This window comes from Ailuropoda melanoleuca, chromosome 11 (assembly GCF_002007445.2).
Source record: "Ailuropoda melanoleuca isolate Jingjing chromosome 11, ASM200744v2, whole genome shotgun sequence".
NCBI classification, from domain to species: Eukaryota; Metazoa; Chordata; class Mammalia; order Carnivora; family Ursidae; genus Ailuropoda; species Ailuropoda melanoleuca.
In genome coordinates, this window is record NC_048228.1 from 30,844,445 (window position 1) to 30,860,326 (window position 15,882).

Sequence of the window (15,882 nt, forward strand, 5' to 3'; positions counted from 1 at the left end):
GGGCAAAGACATGATTTAAGTGAAGGAGCAAGCCATAGTAATATCTAAAGAGGGGGTATTTCAGGCAGATGGGACAGTGTTTTTTATTTGAAGATCACTAGCTGGACAGTGTAGCTGGGGCGGAATGATAGGGGAAGAAAAGAAAGAAATGATGTCAGAAGGGGTGGTCTAGGGCTGGATTACAATTACCTTGTCAGCCATGGTAAGAAATTTGGTAAAGTGCTTTGGTAAGATTTGGTAAAAATCTTAATTCTTGATAATCCGATGGATGTAAAGTGATAATGTCATTGGTACTTCATTTTTCTCTGTATAGTAATGTTTTGAAAATATTTTCATATTTGTGTTTGGATTTATTCTCCTGCCTCTTACTTTTTACTCTTCTGCATATTTATATCCTTAGTCCATGTTTCTGTCAAGTTGCTCTTTACTGTTGTTTTCTAAGTTATTTGTTTCACATTATACATACTTGTGCAAGTATATCATTTAATAACCTGAGTTATGTTTTCTCATCCACAAATTGAATTTCTTTGAAGTCAAACCTATTTACAAATGCTATTAGTGCTTATAGATTTATGACCATTGTATTCTGCATGAATTGCTACTTTCTGTATAATGCCTCTTTATTCTGCTATGGCTTTTAATATTATATTGAGCACTGGCTGATATTAGCAGAAAGAAAAGGTCTTGCCACTTACCAGCTCGTGGCTTTGGGCAAATTTTTCAATCTCTCTACTTCTATTCCTCATCTGTAAACCAGGGATTATAACAGCATCTAACTCATGGGGTTATGAAGATTAAATGAGTTAGTACTTCTAAAGTACTTAGAACAGTGCCTGGCATACTACGGATTACATAAGTTTCTGTTACCTAGCCATGATATCCTTGCTGAGTGAAGACAATAGTCCCAGATAGGGAAATATTCACAGACTATACCAGCCACCTACACCATCTTAGCAAAATACTCAAGAAAGTACTCAAACTTGATTTAGAAAGAAGCTGAACTGATTTTACCTTGTACTGTTAGAGATAAAAAGTCCAGTACTGATCTTTTTTGGGAGGGGGAGTGAGCGGGGAGAAGGGAAGTGATTCTTTTTCTCTTTGTTTCTTTCAGTCCAGAAGGCTGGATGATTTTATCTTTGAAATAGAGAGTTTATAAAGCTAATCAGGTATGTCTGTTTTCCCAAACAATCCCAGCTGGGCTCCTAACCTCTTCAATCTGCAGACTTGCACATTTTCTCTTATTAATTTGTTTCATTATTACCTTTCCAACATCTGTATTTTGTTAACTTCTGGAGCCCCCGTGATTTTTATGGGAGATGCCTTTGGATCTGTCCAGGTCAGTTGTCTCTCAAGTCACATTCTTTTGCATGCCTGCTGACTGTTTTGAGGTAGGCCTCCTAACTTGACCTTTAATTAATTGAAGGTTTTATCTACTGAATTTAAAATTTTTAAAAATTTTTTAGTTTTTGAATCCATGGTTTGTGGTTTGTAGTCAGATTTCCTTAAACCTGCTGATTTCATACATGTAAGGTGACTTTACCCTTCAGGAGGTAATCTCAGGTCTGGGTGTTTTGGGGGCTCTTTCTCACCCTGGCTGCTAGGCTAGGGGCTGTGCTGTTTGCCTTTGCCTCCACAGGGCTCCACCTTTGCTCGGGCTCAAGTCCTGCTAGTGGTGTGCCTCCCGTGTAACCCCTCCAGTTCTGAGAGGCACTGGCATTTCCTGTCTTGCACCCTGCTCGTACTCTAGCAGGTAGTCTAGCTGGTATTCCCACCAGAAGGTTGTCTGTCCCCTACTGAGAGTGGTCTGCTCCCTTGGCTCCTCAGATTCTGGGGCAGGAGGGATTAAGTCAGGTGATCAGTTCCCCTCACTTACCCTCCAGGGCTACAGATGTGAAAAGGAATAAGTCATGAGATTAGTATGATCACATATCAGTGACTTTCAGCCCTCATCCCAGGACTCCTGCTCTTTCACAGGATCGCACTGTTTCATCTGACCCGGAAGGGGAAGGTCCTGAGTTTACTCTCTTAGGAGAGATCTGGGCACACTCGGAAGTTTAGCTTATACATGCTGTCAGCGTCCTCAAGGGAAGTAGTTGGTGTTTGGTCTGGAGTTGAGAAAGCTAAGCAGTAAGAATGCATTCACACTGCTGTCGTCTCAGAAATCTTCCAGTGTTGAGCTTTTAATTTTGGGTCATGTGTTAGACATCTTTATGTAACTTGTGCAAGAAGGATTCCTGGATGGTGTATTTTCTCAGAATTTGTCTATCTGAAATGATCTTTTTGTTCCTTTTTTTACATTTAAAGGAAGCTTGAAGGGGTATAAACGGCTTAACATTTTAGGGTTATAGGGTTTTCTCTTTCCATCGCTAATGTTCACCGGGCCCAAGGCAAGAGTTCAAATGGAGCACCACATACAATATATCTAAAGATTTAAAATGTTTGAATCAAGCCAACAAACATATTCTGTTCTCTCACCTTGGCAAATAAATTTTCATTAAATAAAATTGAAAAAGATGTGTAACATTATGGTTTTTATATGATGAAAAACAAAATGTCAAAGATGACTTAATTTGATTATTGCACGTGTCTGGGTTTTCAACAGCAATGTTTGCGTGAGTGATAAAGACCTATGTCTTTGATTAATGTTTCTGTTTCTTTTGTTCAGGCCACTTCAGGAACACTATTTATTTTGATTCTATTCTCTATGTATTTGGCTATTCTACCATTGTTTTTCTCTTTTCTTGTCTTTTTCAAATCTTTATTCTGAAGAGCTCATTTGTCTTGCCTTCATTCCAGCAAAATCACTAATTACATTCTTATAATAAGAATTCTCTTATAATTTCTGTTGGCAGTAATATAAAGTATAAAAAATGTATCCCAAGTATATAATATTTAAATATATTTCATCAAAAATGGAAATTAAAGTAAATACTAAAAATTATTTTTGTTTTCAAAAAGTTGTCTTAAAATATTCAGAATTATTTATAAAAACTAAAAGGCAAACTACAAATATAATTAATGTCTCAATTTTAAATAAAAATTAAAAACTTAATTTTTTGGAAATTTAATGAAAAGTTATTAAATGGTTTATATAAATAAAACTCTTTGCAATTCTAATGTTCAGTGTCCATCTTGTTGCCAATGTAAAGAGAACCAGTAACACATTTCACACATGTTAACTCTATAACTATACACAAATATAACAGTAATAATGAACTGCTTTTAATATCATGAAGAGTTGTACTTTGTGCACTTGATGTGAATACTTGGCTATTTGTGTCATTCTGTCTTTTTAAAATCTAGTTTCATTTAGTCTCTTAACCTAACCAAGTCTCTGCCACTTTTCCCCCTTGACTTTTGTTGCCTATTAGAAGAAATCAGATCTTGTAGGATGGTCCATAGTCTGGATTTGTCTGAGTGTTTAACCTGTTCTTTTATCTTTGATATTCCCATTAACTGGAAATTTAGCCTAAAGGTTTGGCTAGAACAATCTTAAACTTTTTTGGCAAGAGTGCTTCGTGGTAATGCTGTGTATTTCATATTGCATCCCATCAGTGAGCACATAATGTCAAGTTTGATTACTTGGCTAAGATGATAACACCAGAGCTCTCAATTGTAAGATATGTTTCTCCTTTGCAGTAAGCAAGTTATCTGTGGGGTGATACATTGGTCCTATGTCAATATCATCATCTTCAACAACCTTTTACCCAATGGTTTTAACATCCTTGTCTGAATTAATTATTTCATTAAGATTTGCAGAAAGGTTTTCTAACTAAATAATTCTTTTCTATGTTTATCAGCTGACATTCTTCTATAAAGAAGAAATTTCCCTCATCAACAGGAAATAAATTCTAGTTCTTCCCCAAAGGCAGGATGAAAGTTTAATTCTTTCCTTTACAGAGTAAAGAAATGATTACCTATAAGGGATGAAGAGGGCATGGGGAGAGGAGAAGGATGGAAGCATAACTTTTATAGGACTTTGATATTCTCCTACCAATGTGTTTTATAAACTTGAAAAAATATTAGATGGAGTGTAAAATGCAAACATCCAAATTTAACTCCCAACAAGGGGCACCTGGGTGGCTTAGTTGGTTGAGGATCCGACTCTTGATTTTGGCTCAGGTCCTGATCGCAGGGTAATGGGATTGAGCCTGTAGTTGGGCTCTGCACTCAGCAGGGAGTCTTCTTGAGATTCTCTCTCTCCTCTCCCTCCCCCTCTGCCCCTCCCTGCACTCATGTATGTGTGCACTCTGTCTCTCTCAAAAAAAAAATCTTCAAATTTAACTCCAACAATTAAAAAGACTATTTTTATTTTTATATTAGTAAGATCCATACAGAAAAATAATTATTCCAAGTGAACGTTGAATATAATATTCCATCTGTACATCCTTACTGGGATGTATTCTAAGAACAAAAAGAACTGCAAAGAAATCTTTTTGGGGGGGAGAGGCAGAAGGAGAGGGAGAGAGAGAATCTTAAGCAGGCTTCACCCCCAGCATGAAGCCAAACACAGGGCTCAATCTCACAGCCTTGAGATCACAACATGAAACAAAATCAAGAGTTGGAGGCTTAATTGAGCCACTCAGATGCCTCAAGAACTGCAGAGAAATCTTTCAACTAGATAATTTTATTGCTGATAGTAATATTGGTGTCAGAATTATCAGGCCCCAAGATTTTCATTGCCAGAAAAAAACCTGTAAGGAACCTGAAGTTCAGAAATACTTTTATAATAGTAAATATGGATTTTAAATATTAATATGAAGTAATTTAGAAATATTGAAGTATTTCCTAATTTTGCCCATGGAAAGAGCCTAGAGCTAATGATGCACCAACTATTAAAATTAAGATTCCCAGGTATATATGATCTCTCTCACCAAATCTGCACTAACACTCTAGAACTGCAAAACTGGCTAAAAAGAACCCTCCACCTCTCTGGTAACTGGAGAAAAACTCAACCAGACCAACTTAATTCATCACTCTAACCTTAAGTGGGCATCAGTGCTACATCATGTATGTGGTAATAGCCACCTGCTCCAGTCACTGTGCTGCTCTTTTGATTATTTCACACTTCCCTTTTCTCACACTTCCAAGTCACTTTCTCTATCCTGCGATGGTTTTGCTTCCTAATTCCCTGGGAAAATGGAAACAATCAGAAAAGCACTTTTTAGGCTCCTCCCATGGTATCTACCCACCTATACAATTGCACATATTTTGGCTTATCTGCTTCTATAGAACCCCCCTTTCTTCCACATAGGCAGAACGGTTCGTGCCCTCCCGTGCTGCTCAGGGACTTTGCTCCATCGTTCCCTCTCTCTGTCATCATCAGTTGTCTCACTACTTTATTATTCCTATCAGTATATAAATATGTTGTCTATTCTCTAGGAAACTTCTCCCACTTTCTCTACCAGCTACTGCCCTAATTCTCTGCTTTGCAGCAAAACTCAAGAGAGTTACTTGTCCTCTCTCTAGGATCCTTGAACCCACCATCCGTATAAATTTGTAGAACATTCTACCCTCCAGAAGTTCCCCTCATGCCCCTTCCTAGTAATACCACCCTCGAAAGGTAATCACTGTTATGATTTCTGTTACTATTCACTAGGTTTGTCTGATCTTAAACTTCATATAAATGCATCATCAGTATGTATCATTGTGACTGCTTTCACTTAATGTGATGTCTGTAATATGCATCTATCTGTTGCAAGTATCAATAGTTTAAAAAAATTACCATCGAGTATTCCATTGTGAGACCATACCATAATTGATTCATTCTTCTGAACATTTGGGTGGCTCCTAGTTTTTGACTCATGGATAATGCTGCTGTGGCCATTTTAAAAACATATTTTTGTGCAGTGCCTGGGTGGCCCAGTTGGTTAGGCGTCTACCTTTGGCTTGGGTCATGATCCCGTAGACCTGGGATCGAGCCCCGCATCTGTCTCCCTGCCGGGTGGGGAGCCTGCTTCTCTCTCTCCCTCTGCCTACCACTCCCCCTGCTTGTGCTCTCTCTCTCTGTCTCTCTCCCTCTCTCTAATAAATAAATAAAATCTTTAAAAAAATAAAAATAAAAACATATTTTGGAAGACCCGTGCACATATTTCTCTGGGGTATATATCCAGGAGAAGAAATCCTGGATTAGAGGGTAGGTACATTTCATTTCAGTACATGGTGCCATCAGTTTTCATATTGCCAAACAGTTTTCCAAAATGGTTGGACTAATTTACCTTCCCATAAGTAATATATGAGAGTTCCAACTATTGCTTCAGATCCTCAGTAACATTTGATATTGATAATCTTTTTAATTTTAGCCATTCTGGTAGGTGTGTTATTTATGTTTTAATTATTATTTCTGTGACAAATACTTAAATAGCTTTTCATATGCTTACTGTTCATTTGAATAGCCTCTTTTGTGACAGACCTATTCAGGTCTTATGCCCATTAAAAAAATTATTTGTTATTTTCTTACAGATTTAGATATGAATCCTTTGTCGGATATGTATATCATGAAAATCTCTCATTCTGTGATTTGCCTTTTTACTTGTTTGTGTTTTTTTGAAGAGTATAGTTCTTAATTTTGATGAAGTCAGTCTTTTATGTTTAGTATCTTTTGTGTTCTACTTAAGACTGTCTTGAAGAGGGGCGCCTGGGTGGCTCAGCGGTTAAAGCGTCTGCCTTCGGCTCAGGGCGTGATCCCGGCGTTATGGGATCGAGCCCCACGTCAGGCTCCTCTGCTATGAGCCTGCTTCTTTCTCTCCCACCTCCTGTTTGTGTTCCCTCTCTCGCTGGCTGTCTCTATCTCTGTCGAATAAATAAAAAATCTTTAAAAAAAAAAAAAGACTGTCTTGAAGAAACTTCTCTGTTTTATTTTAAAAGCTGTATTGTTTTACACATTTAGAGCTATGGTCTATCTCACGTTAAATTTTGTATACCATGTTTGATAGGGGTCAAGTTTCATTTTGCTCCATAAAATATCCAAATGTTCCAATACCAATTATTGAAAAACCATTCATTCCCTTACAGACTTGCGTTGATATCTGTCATAAACTGAGTCTTTTTCTGACTATACTGTTCCATTGGTCTATTTGTATGTCCTTGTGCCAATCACACACTGTTGTTACTATAACTTTGCAGTAAATCTTAAATTCAGATATGTTCTTTTTCAAGCTTGATTGGACCTTTCTGGTCTTATTTCTTCATACATCAAAGCCAAAGTAATATATATTTATGGACCCAATGCCAATAAGACCAATTTTAGATTATCAGTGATCAGTTGATAGAAAAAAATACATGATGCTTGAGGTAAATATTTTGAGAAGTTTCAGGTGGCAAATCTAACCAACAGTATTTTAAATTTCCATAGTCCACCTATTCTCATTCCTTCATTCTCTCCAGTCTAATCATGTACAGAAAGGTAGCAGCTTTTAAAGTGAGGGTGAAGTTATTGCATTATACTAGATACATAATGTTCATAATGATATCTATTTTAAAAGCACAGAATAAAGATATATAGGTAATAAATCCTCAGCTTTATCCTACGTATTATCACTGACACTACGAGGATCTATTAATAATATATTGAGGAATTTTACATTTTCACCAGTGGTTCATATCTGGGGGCAGTTTTTACACAATGTCTGGAGATTTTTGGGGGCGTCCACAACTTGGGCAGGAGGAGGTGGGAAGAGGAAGGTCCTACTGACTTCTAGTGAGTAAGAGCCAGAGATGTTGCTCAACACGCTACGATGCACCGGACAACACTCAACCTCAACGACGAATTATCCAGCCCCAACGTCATACTGCGGAGATTCAGAAACCCTGATCTAGATGATTACATTTTTCTCTCACTGAAAGATCAGATCATCAGGCAAATAACCCCCCCATTTATCCCTCTATGGTACTTGCAAAATAAAGTTAAAGAGAACAGCCAGCATGTGCCTTGCTGAGTGAATATGGCATGGGGGGTGGAGAGGTGGGATTCCATAAACCACATCCAGTTTACTGGAGAATAAAAGCAAGAACTGAAGAAGAAATGGTGGTAATGTGCATTAGGGGGTCAACAGCACCTTCCCCATGGAGATTAGAGAAAAGGCTAACAAACTCTCTCTCTCCTGTGGGAAACCATTCTCTCCTGACACATAATTGTAGCATTTACTATGTGGAAGAGGATGGAGATATACCACCCTACTCTCAAACTTTCCACAGGGGAATGGTTTTTTGGTGACTACAATATGATGCTAGTATCTACGTAAAAGTCTTCTCCGTAATTTGTTTTTCAGTAACTCCTCATATCTTTTCTGGTCATTCCCTCCCTCTCTTTCACTGGTTTCTTGTCTCTTTTGGAGTTTAGATTCCAAGTTCCAAGTTTCTTCTCTCCTGAGTCATTTCTTTCAGCATACAGGTATACTGTTATGTCTACCATCTTAAAAAATAAAACCTTTGGGGCGCCTGGGTGGCACAGCGGTTAAGCGTCTGCCTTCGGCTCAGGGCGTGATCCCAGCGTTATGGGATCGAGCCCCACATCAGGCTCCTCTGCTATGAGCCTGCTTCTTCCTCTCCCACTCCCCCTGCTTGTGTTCCCTCTCTCGCTGGCTGTCTCTATCTCTGTTGAATAAATAAATAAAATCTTTAAAAAAAAATAAAATAAAATAAAATAAAATAAAACCTTTGCTTGAATAATTTGTTTCCCTTTTCAGAAAAGCTCAAAATGCTTGTTTATTCATTATATCCAATTTCTTTATTTCAATTTTTGCTTAAAGTTACTTCAGTAAGGCTTAGCCTGTCTCTTAACTTGTCTCCTTCTTCCCATCCTTGCTCTACAAACAGCAAAAAGATCCCTTAAAAATGCAATGCCTTGGGACACCTGGGTGGCTCAGTTGGTTAAACGGCTGCCTTCAGTTCAGGTCATGATCCCAGGCTCCTGGGATCGAGTCCCGCATCAGGCTCCTCGCTTGTGGGGGAGCCTGCTTCTCCCTCTGCCTGCTGCTCCCCCTCTTGTGTTCATGCTCTCTCTCTCTCTCTGACAAATAAATACAAAAAATTCAAAGCCTCCATTCAAAACACTGCAAAAGCTCTTCATTTCTTTGTGAGGGCAGACCCTCATGCAGGATCTTCCACCTGGCTCTTGGCAGGAGGCATTAGTTTCTCACTGCATAAGCCTTTACTTAGGGCTGCTTGCATGACCTTACAGCATGGCAGCTGGCATCCCCCAGAACAAGTGGTCCGAGAGAGCAGGGTAGATGTTGCAACGTCTTTTATGAATTAGACTCAGAAATCACTCTATTAGTTTTGCAATATCCTATGGCTGTTCAATAAGGGAGGGGTCTACCCACGGTCTTGAATACCAGGAGGCAGGGATCATTGGGGGTCGTTTTAGAGGCTGGCTATCATATTTGGGATATTCTTCATAAGTGCCTAATCTCTTCTCAGCCTTTTATATCCTTATCAATTTAAATCAGGTTGTCAGTTTGCACACCCAATTTCTGTTACCATTTTGATTATGATCACGTCAAATATACAGATCTATGGAGCAATTTGGGTGCATTGAGAGCTGTTTACAGTATTGGATCTTCCATTCCATGAATGTAATATATCTCCCCACTTATATCTGTTAAAATTTCTCTCAGTAGTGTTTTTAGGTTTCTGCATAAAAATCTTTTGCATTTTGGGGCACCTGGGTGGCTCAGTTGGTTAAGTGTCTGACTCTTGATTTCAGCTCAGGTCATGATCTCAGTGTGTTGGGCTCTGTGCTGGGTGTGGAGCCTGTTTAAGATTCTCTCTCGCCCTCTGCCCCTCCCCCATCTCCATGCACTCTCTCTTTCTCAAAAACAAACACTTTCACATTTTGAAAATTAGATCTATTTTTTTAAAGATTTATTTATTCATTTTAGAGAAAGAGAACATGTGCACGAGTTGGGGAAGGGGCAGAGGGAGAGGGAGACAAGCAGACTCCCCAGCAGGGAGCCTGACCCTGGGCTCGATCCCAAGACCCCGATATCATGACCTGAGCTAAAATCAAGAGTTGGTTGCTCAACTGAATGAGCCACCCAGGCGCTCCTAGATCTATATTATTAGATTTTTATGATGCTAATGCTAATGGGTTAGGTATTCTAAGATTTAGATTTCTGGATGATTTTTTTCTGGGTCAGGCTTTTCCTGCTATGTGGGCATCATTTAGGAAAAAAGTTATCAGGCAAATAGTGAGGGCAGACCTTCATTCAGACTCTTTCAGAGTCTGAGTGAGAGGCAACAATGTTATGGTTAAAATAATGAGAAAAGATCCATTATGGAGAGAGGTTTTGGAGACGTATCTCTCAGCAATTCTGTTGGAAGAAAAGTGTACAAAACTTAGTGTATTATCTATCTACTAAGTTAAAAACAAACCCCAAACTTAGTGACTTAAAAAACAAACATTGTGTAGTTTCTGTGGGTCAGGAGTAAAGGAGTAGCTTAGCTGGATGGTTTAGCTTAGGATGTCTTCACGAAGTTGTAGGAAAAATGTTGGCTGAAAATTTCACTGGGATTGGAAGATCCACTGCCAAGATGGATATTGTCATGATGGCCTCTTCCATGCTGGTTAAATAGGTTACTCTTCCTTGTCTGTAATCAGGTCAGTATTAGAACTTATTCTGAGTAGAAAAGCACAGAAAGATGATAAAAATAAGCTTAGCAACCTGCCTGTGCCCCAAAGCTTTCCTACAAGAGACTGGAATGAAATTAGCCTTCTCTTCAACTTAGAGTTTTATCCAAGTTGTTCCATATGGGATCTAGAAAAATTAAGAGATTATTCAAATAGGAGCATAACTGACTCTTTAAAACTAAGCAGAACTCCTATTCTGGCTACTGTTTTTCTTGATGCTTGAGATAAAAAAAAAATAAGATAGAATGAATTACACACTGCAAGTATTCTACTATGACCTTTCGAAGAAAGGAAGTCTATAAACTGAGAATAGGTGGGTAGGTTTTTGTATAAATGGCTCCAAAAACCAGGCCATGAGCTATCTGCTGTTTCCTCCCGAGTACCCCTCCCTGCTTACTCATTATGGCAGAGTGTAGAGAGAAACTTCCCTGCTGTGACCCTCCGTGACGGTGTCCCGACCGTATGACATCGTACATGAACGGCATGTAGCTCTGTTGCTACGTAAGACCAAAACCATTCATTCTTCGAATACTGTTTCCTCTGCCTATTCAAGATCATTCTTTCCTTCTCTTTTAGTAACAAAACTTCATCATTCCAAACAGCAAATGCTGAGCTTAAAGACTGCAATACGTGAGAAAGTTCTCTGTTAGTAGCCCTGCACTAAAGGAATTCTAAAAGATACATAAAAAAGTATCAATTAAATTTTGAATTGAAATCCTACAGAATATCTTAATTACAAGTATGCTAGAAATAAAAACACTGAAAATATTTCCATATCTTTGCTAATTCAGATTATTTATTTATTTATTTATTTATTTATAATTCAAGTATAATTAGCACTCAGTGTTCACCTGAATTTCAGGTGTACAATAGTGTTCCAACAATTCTATACATTTCTCAGTCCTCATCATGGTAAGTGTGCTTTTTATGTATTTCACCTATTCCCTCCCCCAAGCTTCCCTCTGGCAACCCCCAGTTTGTTATATTATAAAATTTGATTGATACTTTTTTATGTATCTTTTCTAATTCCTTTAGTGCAGGGCTACTAACAGAGAACTTTCTCAATTATTGCAGTCTTCACGCTCAGCATTTGCTGTTTGGAATGATGAAGTTTTGTTTAATGAATGATGAAGTTTTGTTTAATGTCTTTCCATTTCTTTGTGTCATCTTCAATTTCTTTCATCAGTGTTTTATAGTTTTTAGAGTATAGGTGTTTCACCTCCTTGGTTAAGTTTATTCCAAGGTATTTTATTATTTTTGGTGCAATTGTAAATGGGATTGTTTTCTTTTTTTTTTTTTAAGATTTTATTTATTTATTCGACAGAGACAGAGACAGCCAGCGAGAGAGGGAAACACAAGCAGGGGGAGTGGGAGAGGAAGAAGCAGGCTCATATCAGAGGAGCCTGATGTGGGGCTCGATCCCATAACCCGGGATCACGCCCTGAGCCGAAGGCAGACGCTTAACCGCTGTGCCACCCAGGCACCCCATGGGATTGTTTTCTTAATTTCTCTTTCTCCTACTTTGTTATTAGTGTATAGAAATGCAATAGATTTCTGTATTTAATTTTGTATGTTGTGACTTCACTGAATTTATTTATCAGTTGTAATAAATTTTTGGTAGTCTTTAGGATTTTCTATATATAGTATCATGTCATCTGCAAATTGTGAAAGTTTTACTTCTTCCTTACCAATTTGGATGCCTTTGATGTATTTTTCTTGTCTGATTGCTACAGCTAGGAATTCTGATACTAGGTTGAATAAAAGTGGTAAGCATGGACATCCTTGTCTTGTCCCTGATCTTAGAATAAAAGCTCTCAGTTTTCTTCCAATTTCTTAGTTGACAGTCTTTGTTTTAAAGTCTATTTTGTCTGCTATAGGTATTGCTACCCCAGCTTTCTTTTCGCTTCCATTTGCATGATAAATGTTCTTCCATTCCTTCACTTTCAATCTGCACATGTCTTTAGGTCTGAAGTGAGTCTCTCATAGGCAGCATATAAATGAGTTTTGCTTTTTTATCCATTCAGTCACCCTACGTCTTTTGATTTGAGCATTTAGTCCGTTTACATTCAAAATTATTATTGATAGGTATGTACTTATTACCAATTTGTAACTTGGTTTATGGTTGTTTTTATAATTCTTCTCTGTTTCTTTCTTCTCTTGTTCTCTTCCCTTGTGGTTTGATGGCTTTCTTTAGTGATATGCTTAGATTCCTTTCTCTTTATTTTTGCGTATCTGTTATAGGTTTTTGATTTGTGATTACCATTAGGTTCGCATATAATGTCTTATGCACATAGCAGTCTATATTAAGTTGATGGTTTTTCAAGCTTGAACCTTTCCATTCTAAAAGCACTAAATTTTTACTCCCCATGTTTTATGTATATGATGTCATACTTTACATCCTCATATTTTGTAATCCCTTGACTGATTTTTTAGAAGATTTATTTATTTTGGAGAGAGAGAATATGAGTGGAAGGAGGGGCAGAGAGAGAGAGAGAATCTAGCAAACCCCCCCCCAAGTGTGGAGCCTGATGTGGGGCTCGATCTCACAGCCCTGAGATCATGACTTAAGCTGAAATCAAGAATCTGTCACTTAACTGACTAAACCACCCAGGCACCCCCCCAACTGATTTTTATAAATATAACTGATTTTACTGTTTGTGCTTCAGCCCCCACCTGGTTTTATAAGTGATTAATCTACTGCTTTTATTATGTTTGCATTTCACCTGTGGCATTTTTTTCTTTCATAATTTTCTTACTCCTAATTATGGCCTTTTCTTTCCACTCAAAGAATTTCCTTTAACATTTCTGGTAAGCCTGGTTTACTGGTGATGAACTCCTTTACCTTTAGTTTGTCTGGGAAACTCTTTATCTGTTCTTCTATTTGGAATGATAACCTTGCCCATTAGAGTATTCTTGGCTGCAGGTTTTTTCCTTTTAGCACTTCGAATATATCATGCCACTCCCTTCTGGCCTTTTCCTGAGAAATCAGCTAATATCCTTATGGGATTTCCCTTGTATGTAAATTATCTTTTCTCTTGCTGCATTTAAAATTCTCTCTTTATCACTGCATCTTGCCATTTTAGTTATTATTTGTCTTGATGTGGACCTCCTTGGGATGATTTTGTTGGGGCTTTCTGTGCCTCTTGGTTTTGGATATCTGTTTCCCTCCCCAGATTTGGGAAGTTTTCAGCTACTGTTTCTTCAAATTAATTTTCTACCCTCTTTTTTCTCTCTTCTTTGGGATCCCTACAGTGTGAATGTTATTATGCTTGATGATGTTGCTGAGTTTCCTTAACCTATTCTCATTTTTTATTATTCCTCTTTTTTTTTTTTCTGTTCAACTTGGTTGCTTTCCATTACTGACTCCCAGGTCACTGATCTGTTCTTCTGTCTCCTCTAATCTGTTACTGATTCCCTTAAGTATATTTTTAATTTTAGTTATTGAGTTGTTCATCTCTGAATGGTCCTTTTAAAAATATTTTCTATCTCTTTGTTAAAGGTCCTACTGAGATCCCCCACTCTTTTCTCAGTTCCAGTAAGTATCCTTATGATAGTTACTCTGAATTCTCCACCAAGCATTCTGCTTATCTCCACCTCATTGAACTCTTTTGCTGTGATTTTGTCCTGTTCTTTCATTTTGGACATATGCCTCTGTCTCCTCATTTTGTGTAACTCTCCGTGTTTCTAGGTCTTAGGAAAGTCTTTGCATCTCCTGATCTTGAAAGTAGTGGCCTTATGAAGAAGAGGGCCGTGCCTTGCAGCCGTCTGTCCCCTGTTCGCCAGAAGTGGGCACTTCAGGGGTGTCTTCCGTGGGGTTGCCTGTGCTCCACTGTTGTGGCTGAGCAGCATTTGCTTTTAGCCCAGCTGGCTGCAATGGCCCACTGTGCGTGTGGGGGGCATACTGGACAGGGTTTGTTCTCCGAGCTGGTAAGGGGCTAGTCTGGGGCCGCCATGGGCTTATAGTTGGTTGGGGCTCAGAGTCACACCTGAAGCCTGCCCCCAGTCCAACTGTTGGACCTGCAGTGTTCTCTCCCTTCTTTGTCCCCTGAGAGACTTTTATTGGTAGGCAGGGCAAGCAGTCAGACCAGATTAATCTGTTCAGTCTCATTGACAAAGAAAGCAGAAATTATCAAGACCAAGAATGTAAAGGAGGATATCATTTTCGATCTTACAAATGCTGAAAAAGATAAGTGGATATTTTTGACAACTTTATATCAGTAAAATTGAAAATTTGATTGACATAAACAAATTCCAATAAAAAGGCAACTTCATAAACTTATGGAAGAAAAAGGAAATCTGAAGAGTCATATTGCTGCTAAAGGACTGAATTTATCATTAAAAACATATCACAGGGCACCTGGGTGACTCAGTCGGTTAAGCGTCTGCCTCGGCTCAGGTCATGATCTCGGGGTCCTGGGAATGAGCCCTGCATTGGGCTCCCTGCTCAGGAGGGATTTTGCTTCTCCCTCTCCCTCTGCCCCCCCCCCAGCTTGTGCTCTCTCTCTCTTTTGCTCTCTTTCTCTCTCTCTCAAATAAATAAATAAAATCTTTAAAAAAAACCCTATCACACAAAAATATCCAGGCCCAGATGTTATAAAATATGAATTTTGCTAAACATTTAGGTAGAAACAATCCAAATCTTGTAAATTCTTCCAGAAAATAGAAAATGAGGTAAAACTTTCCAACTTATTTTATGTCTAGCAAAATCTTGAAAAAATTCAAAATTTAGAAAAAGCCAACAAGGACAAGATGAGAAAAGAAAATTAGGTCAATTATTAACATGGATGCAAATATCCTTTTCTCCCCTTCTTTTTTAAGTTTTTATTTAGATTCGAATTAGTTAATATATAGTGTAAGGTGGCACCTGGGTGGCTTAGTCGGTTAAGCATCTGACTCTTGATTTCAGTTCAGTGTCATGATCTCAGCATTGTGAGATCCAGCCCTGAGTTGGGCTTTGTGCTGGGTGTGGAGCCTGCTTGAGATTCTCTCTCTCTCCCTCTCCCTTTGTCCCTCCCCACCCCCCCAAACAACAGAAACAACAAACAACAACAACATATAGTGTCAGATGCAAATATCCTTTTTTTAATTTAATTTAATTTAATTTAAATTTAATTTTATTTTATTATGTTAATCACCATACAATACATCCCCAGATTCCGATGCAAAGTTCGATGCTTCATCAGCTGCGTATAACACCCAGTGCACCATGCAATACGTGCCCTCCTTACTACCCATCACCAGTCTATCCCACT

The 15,882-nt window shown here is 38.3% G+C and overlaps 1 pseudogene; it reads left to right on the plus strand.

Moving 5' to 3' along the window:
• The first annotated feature begins 7,736 nt into the window (after positions 1 to 7,736).
• Positions 7,737 to 15,882, plus strand: part of LOC100467333 — a 25,755-nt pseudogene continuing 17,609 nt past the window's right edge.